At 43.3% G+C, this 16,450-nt stretch overlaps 1 long non-coding RNA gene across 4 annotated transcripts in view; it reads right to left on the bottom strand.

Moving 5' to 3' along the window:
- Positions 1-4,249: 4,249 nt before the first annotated feature.
- The window catches only part of LOC137220949 (uncharacterized), a 58,793-nt gene continuing 46,592 nt past the window's right edge, over positions 4,250-16,450 (bottom strand). Inside the window, exons 9-10 of one of the 4 annotated variants that reach the window (XR_010941851.1) lie at positions 15,297-15,374; positions 4,250-4,318 (exon numbers count right to left, since the gene is read on the bottom strand). This is a non-coding gene — a long non-coding RNA (uncharacterized lncRNA). Of the gene's footprint in view, positions 4,319-5,823; positions 5,899-7,389; positions 7,479-8,973; positions 9,060-15,288; positions 15,375-16,450 lie in introns of those variants that run through there. The other 3 variants (XR_010941853.1, XR_010941850.1, XR_010941852.1) reach the window with 3 other exon arrangements.

Here is a 16,450-nt window from a genome sequence, read left to right as displayed (position 1 = left end):
CATATTGCATGGTACCCATTCCACGGGTTTCAACTACCCAGGTTTAAGGTATTCTTCCTTCAGCTAAAACATGCATGTGGAACCTAGAGTATGATCAACCATGTGATCGGGAGACGTGTTCAAATATGTCTCAGTTTTCGTCCCCTGGTACTCGGGTGCAACATTCCAGACACTTTACTAACACTCTCCCCACTTGGAGAGTCAGTCCCTTTAACCTCCTGTTTGCCCCAGTTTGCAATTTCTGCGGAAGATGAACAGGAATAGGGAGAACCAATGAGAGACTAGCTGGAGGTGTCTGGACGGGCAAATTTAACTCTCATTTCCCACCAGGAAGAGGAATTAACCAAAGGCTCAGCGTGCCGAGCCGGAACCAGATTAGGGCCTGAAGCCATCCTGCGGTGTTGCGGCCAGGTCACAAGAAAGCGAGTTAAGAAAGGAGCTCAGGGACACTGAAATTCACAAACCTGCAGACTTATAAATGACAGCTATCGTCCAAAAATATACTGAAGTAAGGCTGCCAAGAGGACTTGAAAGCGGGGCAGAATTGCAGGAAACCGATTTCAGGAGGTAGACTGGAATTGCATTGAAAGCATAGGAAAAGAGGCAGAACGTCCACAATGATGCACTTGGCCAAAAAGGGCGTATGCGTTTTTTCCTGAATATATTCAGGAAAAAACGCATACGCCCTTTTTGGCCAACCAAGCAAACTTGCAAAGGAAATCTGCACTACAATGAAGTCTCACTTCCCCCCGGTCAAAAGGGCCATCTGAAAAATGTGTAAAATCCAGAAAGGCAGGACAGGCCATGGAGAACTGGGAGCCTTGTTATGCTGATGGGCGGGATGTAAATTGCCAACAGCCACTGGGGTGAAGTGTATGGTGTTTCCTGAAACATCTAAAAAACAAAGCAACAGAGCCTAGGGCACTTCCACTTATGGTCCTATAGCTTAGGGAAATTAAAATCAAAAAGACACAGCCACCCCAATGTTTGGGACGGCTCTGTTTACAAGAACCTCATTTAGGGCACAAGTTCAATATCGCAGAAAGTGAAAAATGGATAAAGAATTTGTGGTATTTACGTACAATGCAATATCAATCAGCAATGAAATCTATGTCATCAGGCCCGTAGCAGCACAATGAGTGGATTCAGGTATGATGATTCTAACTGAAATAAGTCACACAGAAAAAGAAACATCATAAGATATCAGTAATACACGGAATGTAAACTTGGCTACACAGGAACTGAATTCCAAAACAGAACAGGGTCTCAAATTTAGGAAACCAAGTTATGCTTGCTTAAGGGGAAAGGTGAGTTGGGGTGCTGCATAAAACCAGAGATTGAAATGAGCACAGATAAAGTTCCATAAGCCAAATATGGAATAGACAAGAGCTACTCCTTGCTCAACGAAATGGACTCAACACCCCATATTAAACGCCTAAGAATGTACTTGACTAGTAAGTATCTTAAAATCTAAGGATTGCTATGTCTCCGAAAGAGAATCAAGCGTGCGTACTGGGGCATAAACGCAGCAGTGATAGGATTGGAGAGGTTCGGTGAGCAAATGAAGACCCTTTGAAGTCAAATTGCATGGTACCCATTCCACGGGTCTCAACTCTCCAGGTTTAAGGTATTCTTCCTTCAGCTAAAACATGCATGTGGAACCCAGAGTATGATCAACCGTATAATCGGGAGACGTGTTCAAATATGTCTCAGTTTTCGTCCCCTGGTACTCGGGTGCAACATTCCAGACACTTTACTAACACTCTCCCGACTTGGAGAGTCAGTGCCTTTAACGTCCTGTTTGGCCCAGTTTGCAATTTCTGCGGAAGATGAACAGGAATAGGGAGAACCAATGAGAGACTAGCTGGAGGTGTCTGGACGGGCAAATTTAACTCTCATTTCCCACCAGGAAGAGGAATTAACCAAAGGCTCAGCGTGCCGTGCTGGAACCAGATTAGGGCCTGAAGCCATCCTGCGGTGTTGCGGCCAGCTCACAAGGAAGCGAGTTGAAGAAAGGAGCTCAGGGGCACTGTAATTCACAAACCTGCAGAGTTATAAATGACAGCTATCGTCCAAAAATATACTGAAGTAACGCTGCCAAGAGGACTTGAAAGCGGGGCAGAATTGCAGGAAACCGATTTCAGGAGGTAGACTGGAATTGCATTTCAAGCATAGGAAAAGAGGCAGAACGTCCACAATGATGCACTTGGCCAAAAAGTGCTTATGCAGTTTTTCCTGAATATATTCAGGAAAAAACGCATACGCCCTTTTTGGCCAACCAAGCAAGCTTGCAAAGGAAATCTGCACTACAATGAAGTCTCACTTCCCCCCGGTCACAAGGGCCATCTGAAAAAAGTGTAAAATCCAGAGGGCAGGACAGGCCATGGAGAACTGGGAGCCTTGTTATGCTGATGGGCGGGATGTAAATTGCCAACAGCCACTGGGGAGAAGTGTATGGTGTTTCCTGAAACATCTAAAAAACAAAGCAACAGAGCCTAGGGCACTTCCACTTATGGTCCTATAGCTTAGGGAAATTAAAATCAAAAAGACACAGCCACCCCAAAGTTTGGGACGCCTCTGTTTACAAGAACCTCGTTTACCGTACAAGTTCAATATCGCAGAAAGTGAAAAATGGATAAAGAAGATGTGGTATTTACATACAATGCAATATCACTCAGCAATGAAATCTATGTCAACAGGCCCATAGCAGCATAATGAGTGCATTCAGGTATGATGATTCTAACTGAAATAAGTCACAGAAAAAGAAACATCATAAGATATCACTAATACACGGAATGTAAACTTGGCTACACAGGAACTGAATTCCAAAACGGAACAGGGTCTCAAATTTAGAAAACCAACTTATGCTTGCTTAAGGGGAAAGGTGAGTTGGGGTGCTGCATAAAACCAGAGATTGAAATGAGCACAGATAAAGTTCCTTAAGCCAAATATGGAATAGACAAGAGCTACTCCTTGCTCAACGAAATGGACTCAACACCGCATATTAAACGCCTAAGAATGTACCTGACTAGTAAGTATCTTAAAACCTATGGATTGCTATGTCTCTGAAAGAGAATCAAGCGTGTGTACAGGGGCATAAACGCAGCAGTGATAGGATTGGAGAGGTTCGGTGAGCAAATGAAGACCCTTTGAACTCATATTGCATGGTACCCATTCCACGGGTCTCAACTCTCCAGGTTTCAGGGATTCTTCCTTCAGCTAAAACATGCATGTGGAACCCAGAGTATGATCCACCATCAGATCGGGAGACGTGTTCAAATATGTCTCAGTTTTCGTCCCCTGGTACTCGGGTGCAACATTCCAGACGCTTTACTAACACTCTTCCGAATTGGAGAGTCAGTGCCTTTAACCTCCTGTTTGGCCCAGTTTGCTATTCTGCGGAAGATGAACAGGAATAGGGAGAACCAATGAGAGACTAGCTGGAGGTGTCTGGACGGGCAAATTTAACTCTCATTTCCCACCTGGAAGAGGAATTAACCAAAGGCTCAGCGTGCCGTGCCGGAACCAGATTAGGGTCTGAAGCAATCCTGCGGTGTTGCGGCCAGCTCACAAGAAAGCGAGTTGAAGAAAGGAGCTCAGGGGCACTGTAATTCACAAACCTGCAGAGTTATAAATGACAGCTATCGTCCAAAAATATACTGAAGTAAGGCTGCCAAGAGGACTTGAAAGCGGGACAGAATTGCAGGAAACCGATTTAGGAGGTAGACTGGAATTGCATTGAAAACATACGAAAAGAGGCAGAACGTCCACAATGATGCACTTGCCCAAAAAGGGCGTATGCGCTTTTTCCTGAATATATTCAGGAGAAAATTCATACGCCCTTTCTGGCCAACCAAGCAAGCTTGCAAAGGAAATCTGCACTACAATGAAGTCTCACTTACCCCCGGTCAAAAGGGACATGTGAAAAAAGTGTAAAATCCAGAAAGGCAGGACAGGCCATGGAGAACTGGGAGCCTTGTTTGCTGATGGGCGGGATGTAAATTGCAAACAGCCACTCGGGAGAAGTGTATGGTGTTTCCTGAAACATCTAAAACACAAAGGAACAGAGCCTAGGGCACATCCACTTATGGTCCTATAGCTTAGGGAAATTAAAATCAAAAAGACACAGCCACCCCAAAGATTGGGATGGCTCTGTTTACAAGAACCTTGTTTACGGTACAAGTTCAATATCGCAGAAAGGGAAAAATGGATAAAGAAGTTGTGGTACATACCTACAATGCAATATCATTCAGCAATGAAATCTATGTCATCAGGCCCGTAACAGCATAATGAGTGGATTCAGGTATGATGATTCTAACTGAAATAAGTCACACAGAAAAAGAAACATCATAAGATATCACTAATACACGGAATGTAAACTTGGCTACACAGGAACTGAATTACAAAACAGAACAGAGTCTCAAATTTAGAAAACCAACTTATGCTTGCTTAAGGGGAAAGGTGAGTTGGGGTGCTGCATAAAACCAGAGATTGAAATGAGCACAGATGAAGTTCCTTAAGCCAAATATGGAATAGACAAGAGCTACTCCTTGCTCAACGAAATGGACTCAACACCCCATATTAAACGCCTAAGAATGTACCTGACCAGTAAATATCTTAAAACCTATGGATTGCTATGTCTCCAAAAGAGAATCAAGCGTGTGTACAGGGTCATAAATGCAGCAGTGATAGGACTGGAGAGTTTCGGTGAGCAAATGAAGACCCTTTGAAGTCATATTGCATGGTACCCATTCCACGGGTCTCAACTCTCCAGGTTTCAGGGATTCTTCCTTCAGCTAAAACATGCATGTGGAACCCAGAGTATCATCCACCGTGTGATAAGGAGACGTGTTCAAATATGTCTCAGTTTTCGTCCCCTGGTACTCGGGTGCAACATTTCAGACGCTTTACTAACACTCTCCCAACTTGGAGAGTCAGTGCCTTTAACCTCCTGTTTGGCCCAGTTTGCAATTTCTGCGGAAGATGAACAGGAATAGGGAGAACCAATGAGAGACTAGCTGGAGGTGTCTGGACGGGCAAATTTAACTCTCATTTCCCACCAGGAAGAGGAATTAACCAAAGGCTCAGCGTGCCGTGCCTGAACCAGATTAGGGCCTCAAGCGATCCTGCGGTGTTGCGGCCAGCTCACAAGAAAGCGAGTTGAAGAAAGGAGCTCAGGGACACTGAAATTCACAAACCTGCAGACTTATAAATGACAGCTATCGTCCAAAAATATACTGAAGTAAGGCTGCCAAGAGGACTTGAAAGCGGGGCAGAATTGCAGGAAACCGATTTCAGGAGGTAGACTGGAATTGCATTGAAAGCATAGGAAAAGAGGCAGAACGTCCACAATGATGCACTTGGGCAAAAAGGGCGTATGCGTTTTTTCCTGAATATATTCAGGAAAAAAAGCATACGCCCTTTTTGGCCAACCAAGCAAGCTTGCAAAGGAAATCTGCACTACAATGAAGTCTCACTTCCCCCCAGTCAAAAGGGCCATATGAAAAAAGTGTAAAATCCAGAAAGGCAGGACAGGCCATGGAGAACTGGGAGCCTTGTTATGCTGATGGGCGGGATGTAAATTGCCAAGAGCCACTCTGGAGAAGTGTATGGTGTTTTCTGAAGCATCTAAAAAACAAAGCAACAGAGCCTAGGGCACTTCCACTTATGGTCCTATAGCTTAGGGAAATTAAAATCAAAAAGACACAGCCACCCCAAAGTTTGGGACGGCTCTGTTTACAAGAACCTCGTTTACGGTACAAGTTCAATATCGCAAAGAGCGAAAAATGGATAAAGAAGTTGTGGTACTTACGTACAATGCAATATCACTCAGCAATGAAATCTATGTCATCAGGCCCGTAGCAGCATGATGAGTGGATTCAGGTATGATGATTCTAACTGAAATAAGTCACACAGAAAAAGAAACATCATAAGATATCACTAATACACGGAATGTAAACTTGGCTACACAGGAACTGAATTACAAAACAGAACAGGGTCTCAAATTTAGAAAACCAACTTATGCTTGCTTAAGGGGAAAGGTGAGTTGGGGTGCTGCATAAAACCAGAGATTGAAATGAGCACAGATAAAGTTCCTTAAGCCAAATATGTAATAGAAAAGAGCTACTCCTTGCTCAACGAAATGGACTCAACACCCCATATGAAACACCTAAGAATGTACCTGACTTGTAAGTATCTTAAAACCTATGGATTGCTATGTCTCCAAAAGAGAATCAAGCGTGTGTACAGGGGCATAAATGCAACAGTGATAGGATTGGAGAGGTTCAGTGAGCAAATGAAGACCCTTTGAAGTCATATTGCATGGTACCCATTCCACGGGTCTCAACTCTCTAGGTTTAAGGGATTCTTCCTTCACCTAAAACATGCATGTGGAACCTAGAGTATGATCCACCGTGTGATCGGGAGACGTGTTCAAATATGTCTCAGTTTTCGTCCCCTGGTACTCGGGTGCAACATTCCAGACGCTTTACTAACACTCTCCCGACTTGGAGAGTCAGTGCCTTTAACCTCCTGTATGGCCCAGTTTGCAATTTCTGCGGAAGATGAACAGGAATAGGGAGAACCAATGAGAGACTAGCTGGAGGTGTCTGGATGGGCAAATTTAACTCTCATTTCCCACCAGGAAGAGGAATTAACCAAAGGCTCAGCGTGCCGTGCCGGAACCAGTTTAGGGCCTGAAGCAATCCTGCGGTGTTGCGGCCAGCTCACAAGAAAGCTAGTTGAAGAAAGGAGCTCAGGGACACTGTAATTCACAAACCTGCAGACTTATAAATGACAGCTATCGTCCAAAAATATACTGAAGTAAGGTTGCCGAGAGGACTTGAAATCGGGGCAGAATTGCAGGAAACCGATTTCAGGAGGTAGACTGGAATTGCATTTAAAGCATAGGAAAAGAGGGAGAATGTCCAAAATGATGTCCTTGGCCAAAAAGGGCGTATGCGTTTTTTCCTGAATATATTCAGGAAAAAACGCATACGCCCTTTTTGGCCAACCAAGCAAGCGAGCAAAGGAAATCTGCACTACAATGAAGTCTCACTTCTCCCCGGTCAAAAGGGCCATCTGAAAAAAGTGTAAAATCCACAAAGGCAGGACATGCCATGGAGAACTGGGAGCCTTGTTATGCTGATGGGTGGGATGTAATTTGCCAACAGCCACTGGGGAGAAGTGTATGGTGTTTCCTGAAACATCTAAAAAACAAAGCAACAGAGCCTAGGGCACTTCCACTTATGGTCTTATAGCGTAGGGAAATTAAAATCAAAAAGACACAGCCACCCAAATGTTTGGGACGGATCTGATTAAAAGAACCCCGTTTACGGTACAAGTTCAATATCGAAGAAAGTGAAAAACAGATAAAGAAATTGTCTTACATAAGTAAAATGCAATATCACTCAGCAATGAAATCTATGTCATCAGGCCCGTAGCAGCATGATGAGTGGATTCAGGTATGACGATTCTAACTGAAATAAGTCACACAGAAAAAGAAACATCATAAGATATCACTAATACAGGGAATGTAAACTTGGCTACACGGGAACTGAATTACAAAACAGAACAGGGTTTGAAATTTAGAAAACCAACTTATGCTTGCTTAAGGGGAAAGGTTAGTTGGGGTGCTGCATAAAACCAGAGATTGAAATGAGCACAGATAAAGTTCCTTAAGCCAAATATGTAATAGAAAAGAGCTCCTCCTTGCTCAACGAAATGGACACAACACCCCATATTAAACGCCTAAGAATGTACCTGACCAGTAAATATCTTAAAACCTATGGATTGCTATGTCCCCAAAAGAGAATCAAGCGTGTGTACAGGGGCATAAATGCAGCAGTGATAGGATTGGAGAGGTTCGGTGAGCAAATGAAGACCCTTTGAAGTCATATTGCATGGTACCCATTCCACGGGTCTCAACTCTCCAGGTTTCAGGGATTCTTCCTTCAGCTAAAACATGCATGTGGAACCCAGAGTATGATCCACGGTGTGATCGGGAGACGTGTTCAAATATGTCTCAGTTTTCGTCCCCTGGTACTCGGGTGCAACATTTCAGACGCTTTACTAACACTCTCCCAACTTGGAGAGTCAGTGCCTTTAACCTCCTGTTTGGCCCAGTTTGCAATTTCTGCGGAAGATGAACATGAATAGGGAGAATCAATGAGAGGCTAGCTGGAGGTGTCTGGACGGGCAAATTTAACTCTCATTTCCCACCAGGAAGAGGAATTAACCAAAGGCTCAGCGTGCCGTGCCAGAACCAGATTAGGGCCTGAAGCAATCGTGCGGTGTTGCGGCCAGCTCACAAGAAAGCGAGTTGAAGAAAGGAGCTCAGGGGCACTGTAATTCACAAACCTGCAGAGTTATAAATGACAGCTATCGTCCAAAAATATACTGAAGTAAGGCTGCCAAGAGGACTTGAAAGCGGGGCAGAATTGCAGGAAACCGATTTCAGGAGGTAGACTGGAATTGCATTGAAAGCATAGGAAAAGAGGCAAAACATCCACAATGATGCACTTGGCCAAAAAGGGCGTATGCGTTTCTTCCTGAATATATTCAGGAAAAAATGCATACGCACTTTTTGGCCAATCAAGCAAGCTTGCAAAGGAAATCTGCACTACAATGAAGTCTCACTTCCCCCCTGGTCAAAAGGGCCATCTGAAAAAAGTGTAAAATCCAGAAAGGCATGACAGGCCATGGAGAACTGGGAGTCTTGTTATGCTGATGGGTGGGATGTAAATTGCCAACAGCCACTCGGGAGAAGTGTATGGTGTTTCCTGAAACATCTAAAACACAAAGCAACAGAACCTAGGGCACTTCCACTTATGGTCCTATAGCTTAGGGAAATTAAAATCAAAAAGACACAGCCACCCCGAAGTTTGGGACGGCTCTGTTTACAAGAACCTCGTTTACAGTACAAGTTCAATGTCACAAAGAGCGAAAAATGGATAAAGAAGTTGTGGTACTTACGTACAATGCAATATCACTCAGCAATTAAATCTATGTCATCAGGCCCATAGCAGCATGATGAGTGGATTCAGGTATGATGATTCTAACTGAAATAAGTCACACAGAAAAAGAAACATCATAAGATATCACTAATACAGGGAATGTAAACTTGGCTACACAGGAAGTGAATTACAAAACAGAACAGGGTCTCAAATTTAGAAAACCATCTTATGCTTGCTTAAGGGGAAAGGTGAGTTGGGGTGCTGCATAAAACCAGAGATTGAAATGAGCACAGATAAAGTTCCTTAAGCCAAATATGTAATAAACAAGAGCTACTCCTTGCTCAACGAAATGGACTCAACACCCCATATTAAACGCTAAGAATGTATCTGACTATTAAGTATCTTAAAACCTACGGATTGCTATGTCTCCAAAAGAGAATCAAGCGTGTGTCCAGGGGCATAAATGCAGCAGTGATAGGATTGGAGAGGTTCAGTGAGCAAATGAAGACCCTGTGAAGTCATAATGCATGGTACCCATTCCACGGGTCTCAACTCTCCTGGTTTCAGGGATTCTTCCTTCAGCTAAAACATGCATGTGGAACCCAGAGTATGATCAACCATGTGATCGGGAGACGTGTTCAAATATGTCTCAGTTTTCGTCCCCTGGTACTCGGGTGCAACATTCCAGATGCTTTACTAACACTCTCCCGACTTGGAGAGTCAGTGCCTTTAACCTCCTGTTTGGCCCAGTTTGCAATTTCTGCGGAAGATGAACAGGAATAGGGAGAAACAATGAGAGACTAGCTGGAGGTGTCTGGACGGGCAAATTTAACTCTCATTTCCCAACAGGAAGAGGAATTAACCAAAGGCACAGCGTGCCGTGCCGGAACCAGATTAGGGCCTGAAGCAATCGTGCGGTGTTGCGGCCAGCTCACAAGAAAGCGAGTTGAAGAAAGGATCTCAAGGGCACTGTAATTCACAAACCTGCAGAGTTATAAATGACAGCTATGGTCCAAAAATATACTGAAGTAAGGCTGCCAAGAGGACTTGAAAGCGGGGCAGAATTGCAGGAAACCGATTTCAGGAGGTAGACTGGAATTGCATTGAAAGCATAGGAAAAGAGGCAGAACGTCCACAATGATGCACTTGGCCAAAAAGGGCGTATGCGTTTTTTCCTGAATATATTCAGGAGAAAATTCATACGCCCTTTCTGGCCAACCAAGCAAGCTTGCAAAGGAAATCTGCACTACAATGAAGTCTCACTTACCCCCGGTCAAAAGGGCCATCTGAAAAAAGTGTAAAATCCAGAAAGGCAGGACAGGCCATGGAGAACTGGGAGCCTTGTTATGCTGATGGGCGGGATGTAAATTGCCAACAGACACTTGGGAGGAGTGTATGGTGTTTCCTGAAACATCTGAAAAACAAAGCAACAGAGCCTAGGGCACTTCCACTTATGGTCCTATAGCTTAGGGAAATTAAAATCAAAAAGACACAGCCACCCCAAAGTTTGGGACGCCTCTGTTTTCAAGAACCTCGTTTACAGTACAAGTTCAACATTGCAGAAAGTGAAAAATGGATAAAGAAGTTGTGGTATTTACTTACAAAGCAATATCACTCAGCAATGAAATCTATGTCATCAGGCCCTCAGCAGCACAATGAGTGGATTCAGGTATGATGATTCTAACTGAAATAAGTCACACAGGAAAAGAAACATCATAAGATATCAGTAATACACGGAATGTAAACTTGGCTACACAGGAACTGAATTACAGAACAGAACAGTGTCTCAAATTTAGAAAACCAACTTATGCTTGCTTGAGGGTAAAAGTGAGTTGGGGTGCTGCATAAAACCAGAGATTGAAATGAGCACAGATAAAGTTCCTTAAGCCAAATATGGAATAGACAAGAGCTACTCCTTGCTCAACGAAATGGACTCAACACCGCATATTAAATGCCTAAGAATGTACCTGACTAGTAAGTATCTTAAAACCTATGGACTGCTATGTCTCTGAAAGAGAATCAAGCATGTGTACAGGGGCATAAACGCAGCAGTGATAGGATTGTAGAGGTTCCGTGAGCAAATGAAGACCCTTTGAAGTCATATTGCATGGTACCCATTCCACGGGTTTCAACTACCCAGAATTAAGGTATTCTTCCTTCAGCTAAAACATGCATGTGGAACCTAGAGTATGATCAACTATGTGATCGGGAGACGTGTTCAAATATGTCTCAGTTTTCGTACCCTGGTACTCGGGTGCAACATTCCAGACGCTTTACTGACACTCACCTGACTTGGAGAGTCAGTCCCTTTAAACTCCTGTTTGGCCCAGTTTGCAATTTCTGCGGAAGATGAACAGGAATAGGGAGAACCAATGAGAGACTAGCTGGAGGTGTCTGGACGGGCAAATTTAACTCTCATTTCCCACCAGGAAGAGGACATAACCAAAGGCTCAGCGTGCCGTGCCGGAACCAGATTAGGGCCTGAAGCCATCCTGCGGTGTTGCGGCCAGCTCAAAAGAAAGCGAGTTGAAGAAAGGAGCTCAGGGGCACTGTAATTCACAAACCTGCAGAGTTATAAATGACAGCTATCGTCCAAAAATATACTGAAGTAAGGCTGCCAAGAGGACTTGAAAGCGGGGCAGAATTGCAGGAAACCGATTTCAGGAGGTAGACTGGAATTGCATTGAAAGCATAGGAAAAGAGGCAGAACGTCCACAATGATGCACTTGGCCAAAAAGAGCGTATGCGTTTTTTCCTGAATATATTCAGGAAAAAACGCATACGCCCTTCTTGGCCAACCAAGCAAGCCTGCAAAGGAAATCTGCACGACAATGAAGTCTCACTTCCCCCTGGTCAAAAGGGCAATCTGAAAAAAGTGTAAAATCCAGAAAGGCAGGACAGGCCATGGAGAACTGGGAGCCTTGTTATGCTGATGGGCGGGATGTAAATTGCCAACAGACACTCGGGAGAAGTGTATGGTGTTTCCTGAAACATCTAAAAAACAAAGCAACAGAGCCTAGGGCACTTCCACTTATGGTCCTATAGCTTAGGGAAATTAAAATCAAAAAGGCACAGCGACCCCAAAGTTTGGGACGCCTCTGTTTACAAGAAGCTCGTTTACAGTACAAGATCAACATCGCAGAAAGTGAAAAATGGATAAAGAAGTTGTAGTATTTACTTACAAAGCAATATCACTCAGCAATGAAATCTATGTCATCAGGCCCTTAGCAGCACAATGAGTGGATTCAGGTATAATGATTCTAACTGAAATAAGTCAAACAGAAAAAGAAACATCATAAGATATCAGTAATACACAGAATGTAAACTTGGCTACACAGGAACTGAATTACAGAACAGAACAGTGTCTCAAATTTAGAAAACCAACTTATGCTTGCTTGAGGGTAAAAGTGAGTTGGGGTGCTGCATAAAACTAGAGATTGAAATGAGCACAGATAAAGTTCCTTAAGCCAAATATGGAATAGACAAGAGCTACTCCTTGCTCAACGAAATGGACTCAACACCCCATATTAAACGCCTAAGAATGTACCTGACTAGTAAGTATCTTAAAACCTATGGATTGCTATGTCTCCGAAAGAGAATCAAGCGTGTGTACAGGGGCATAAATGCAGCAGTGATAGGATTGGAGAGGTTCGGTGAGCAAATGAAGACCCTTTGAAGTCATATTGCATGGTACCCATTCCACGGGTCTCAACTCTCAAGGTTTAAGGGATTCTTCCTTCAGCTAAAACATGCATGAGGAGCCCAGAGTATGATCAACCGTGTGAAGGGGAGACGTGTTCAAATATGTCTCAGTTTTCCTCCCCTGGTACTCGGGTGCAACATTCCAGACGCTTTACTAACACTCTCCCCACTTGGAGAGTCAGCGCCTTTAACCTCCTGTTTGGCCCAGTTTGCAATTTCCTTGGAAGATGAACAGGAATAGGGAGAACCAATGAGAGAATAGCTGGAGGTGTCTGGACGGGCAAATTTAACTCTCATTTCCCAACAGGAAAAGGACATAACCAAAGGCTCAGCGTGCCGTGCCGGAACCAGATTAGGGCCTGAAGCCATCCTGCGGTGTTGCGGCCAGGTCACAAGAAAGCGAGTTGAAGAAAGGAGCTCAGGGGCACTGTAATTCACAAACCTGCAGAGTTATAAATGACAGCTATCGTCCAAAAATATACTGAAGTAAGGCTGCCAAGAGGACTTGAAAGCGGGGCAGAATTGCAGGAAACCGATTTCAGGAGGTAGACTGGAATTGCATTGAAAGCATAGGAAAAGAGGCAGAACGTCCACAATGATGCACTTGGCCAAAAAGGGCGTATGCGTTTTTTCCTGAATATATTAAGGAAAAAACGCATACGCCCTTTTTGGCCAACCAAGCAAGCTTGCAAAGGAAATCTGCACTACAATGAAGTCTCACTTCCCCCCGGTCAAAAGGGCCATCTGAAAAAAGTGTAAAATCCAGAAAGGCAGGACAGGCCATGGAGAACTGGGAGCCTTGTTATGCTGATGGGTGGGATGTAAATTGCCAACAGCCACTGTGGAGAAGTGTATGGTGTTTCCTGAAACATCTAAAAAACAAAGCAACAGAGCCTAGGGCACTTCCACTTATGGTCTTATAGCTTAGGGAAATTAAAATCAAAAAGACACAGCCACCCCAAAGTTTGGGACGCCTCTGTTTACAAGAACCTCGTTTACAGTACAAGATCAACATCACAGAAAGTGAAAAATGGATAAAGAAGTTGTGGTATTTACTTACAAAGCAATATCACTCAGCAATGAAATCTATGTCATCAGGCCCTTAACAGCACAATGAGTGGATTCAGGTATGATGATTATAACTGAAATAAGTCACACAGAAAAAGAAACATCATAAGATATCAGTAATACACGGAATGTAAACTTGGCTACACAGGAACTGAATTACAGAACAGAACAGGGTCTCAAATTTAGAAAACCAACTTATGCTTGCTTGAGGGTAAAGGTGAGTTGGGGTGCTGCATAAAACCAGAGATTGAAATGAGCACAGATAAAGTTCCTTAAGCCAACTATGGAATAGACAAGAGCTACTCCTTGCTCAACGAAATGGACTCAACATCCCATATTAAACGCCTAAAAATGTACCTGACTAGTAAGTATCTTAAAACCTATGGATTGCTATGTCTCCAAAAGAGAATCAAGCGTGTGTACAGGGACATAAACACAGCAGTGATAGGATTGGAGAGGTTCGGTGAGCAAATGAAGACCCTTGGAAGTCATATTGCATGGTACCCATTACACGGGTCTCAACTCTCCAGGTTTAAGGTATTCTTCCTTCAGCTAAAACATGCACGTGTAACCCAGAGTATGATCAACCATGTGATCGGGAGACGTGTTCAAATATGTCTCAGTTTTCGTCCCCTGGTACTCGGGTGCAACATTCCAGACGCTTTACTAACACTCTCCCAACTTGGAGAGTCAGTCCCTTTAACCTCCTGTTTGGCCCAGTTTGCAATTTCTGCGGAAGATGAACAGGAATAGCGAGAATCAATGAGAGACTAGCTGGAGGTGTCTGGACGGGCAAATTTAACTCTCATTTCCCACCAGGAAGAGGAATTAACCAAAGGCTCAGCATGCCCTGCCGGAACCAGATTAGGGCCTGAAGCCATCCTGTGGTGTTGCGGCCAGCTCACAAGAAAGCGAGTTGAAGAAAGGAGCTCAGGGGCACTGTAATTCACAAACCTGCAGAGTTATAAATGACAGCTATCGTCCAAAAATATACTGAAGTAAGGCTGCCAAGAGGACTTGAAAGCGGGGCAGAATTGCAGGAAACCGATTTCAGGAGGTAGACTGGAATTGCATTGAAAGCATAGGAAAAGAGGCAGAACGTCCACAATGATGCACTTGGCCAAAAAGGGCGTATGCGTTTTTTCCTGAATATATTCAGGAAAAAACGCATACGCCCTTTTTGGCCAACCAAGCAAGCTTGCAAAGGAAATCTGCACTACAATGAAGTCTCACTTCCCCCCGGTCAAAAGGGCCATCTGAAAAAAGTGTAAAATCCAGAAAGGCAGGACAGGCCATGGAGAACTGGGAGCCTTGTTATGCTGATGGGCGGGATGTAAATTGCCAACAGCCTCTCTGTAGAAGTGTATGGTGTTTCCTGAAACATCTAAAAAACAAAGCAACAGAGTCTAGGGCACCTCCACTTATGGTCCTATAGCTTAGGGAAATTAAAATAAAAAAGACACAGCCACCCCAAAATTTGGGACGGCTCTTTTTACAGGAATCTCTTCTGTGGCACAAGTTAAATATCCCAGAGAGCAAATCATGGATAAAGAAGTTGCGGTACTCATGTACAACAGAATACCACTCAGCAATGAAATCTATGTCACCAGGCCCGTACCAGCATAATGAGTGGATTGAGGCACGATGATTCTAAGTGAAATAAGTCACACAGAAAAAGAAACATCATAAGGTATCACTAATACACGGAATGTGAATTTGGCTACACATGAACTGAATTACAAAACAGAACAGGGTCTCAAGTTTAGAAAACCAACTTATGCCTGCTTAAGGGGGAAGGTGAGTTGGGGTGCTGCATAAAAGCAGAGTTTGAAATTAGCACAGATACCATTCCATAAGCCAAATATGGAATAGACAAGACCTACCCCTTGCTCAACGAAATGGATTCAACAATGAGGTATCACCTCACACCTGGTAGAATAGGCATCATAGAAAATCTACAAACAAAAAATGCTGGAAAGTGTGTGGAGAAAAGGAACCCTCTTCCACTATTGTTGGGAATATAAATTGATACAGTCATTATGGAGAACAATATGGAATTTCTTAAGAAACTAACAATAGAATTACCATATGATACAGCAATCCCAGTACTGGACATATACCCAGACAAAACCATAAATCAAAAAGAGTCATTCACCGCAATGTTCATTGCATCACTATTTACAATATCGAGGTAATGGAAGCAACCTAAATGCCCACAGACAGACGAATGCATAAAGCTGTGGTACATATATAAAATGGAATATTACTAAGCCATGAAAAGGAATGAAATTGGGTCATTTGTAGAGACGTCGATGGATCTAGAGACTGTCATACAGAGTGAAGTAAGTCAGAAAGAGAAAAACAAATCTTGTATATTCATGCATATATGTGGAACCTAGAAAAACTGTACAGATTAACCATTTTGCAAGGCATAAATAGAGCAACAGATGTAGACAACAAACGTATGGACAACAAGGGGGGAAAGCTGTTGGGGGGGTGGTGGTGGGAGGAGTTGAGAGACTGGGATTGGCATGTATACATTTATATGTATAAAATAGATAACCAATAAGAACCTGCTGTATAAAAATATAAAATAAAATTCAAAATTAAAAAGAAATAAAATTTAAAAAATAAAACAGAAAAAACAATTATTCCCTGCACATACATGTATTTATATGAATAAATTATTTCCATGCTTATATCTGTAAATACAAAAAAGAGGAATA

The sequence above is a fragment of the Pseudorca crassidens genome, chromosome 3 (assembly GCF_039906515.1).
Source record: "Pseudorca crassidens isolate mPseCra1 chromosome 3, mPseCra1.hap1, whole genome shotgun sequence".
Classification (NCBI taxonomy): Eukaryota; Metazoa; Chordata; class Mammalia; order Artiodactyla; family Delphinidae; genus Pseudorca; species Pseudorca crassidens.
This window is presented reverse-complemented; position numbering and strand designations above follow the sequence as displayed.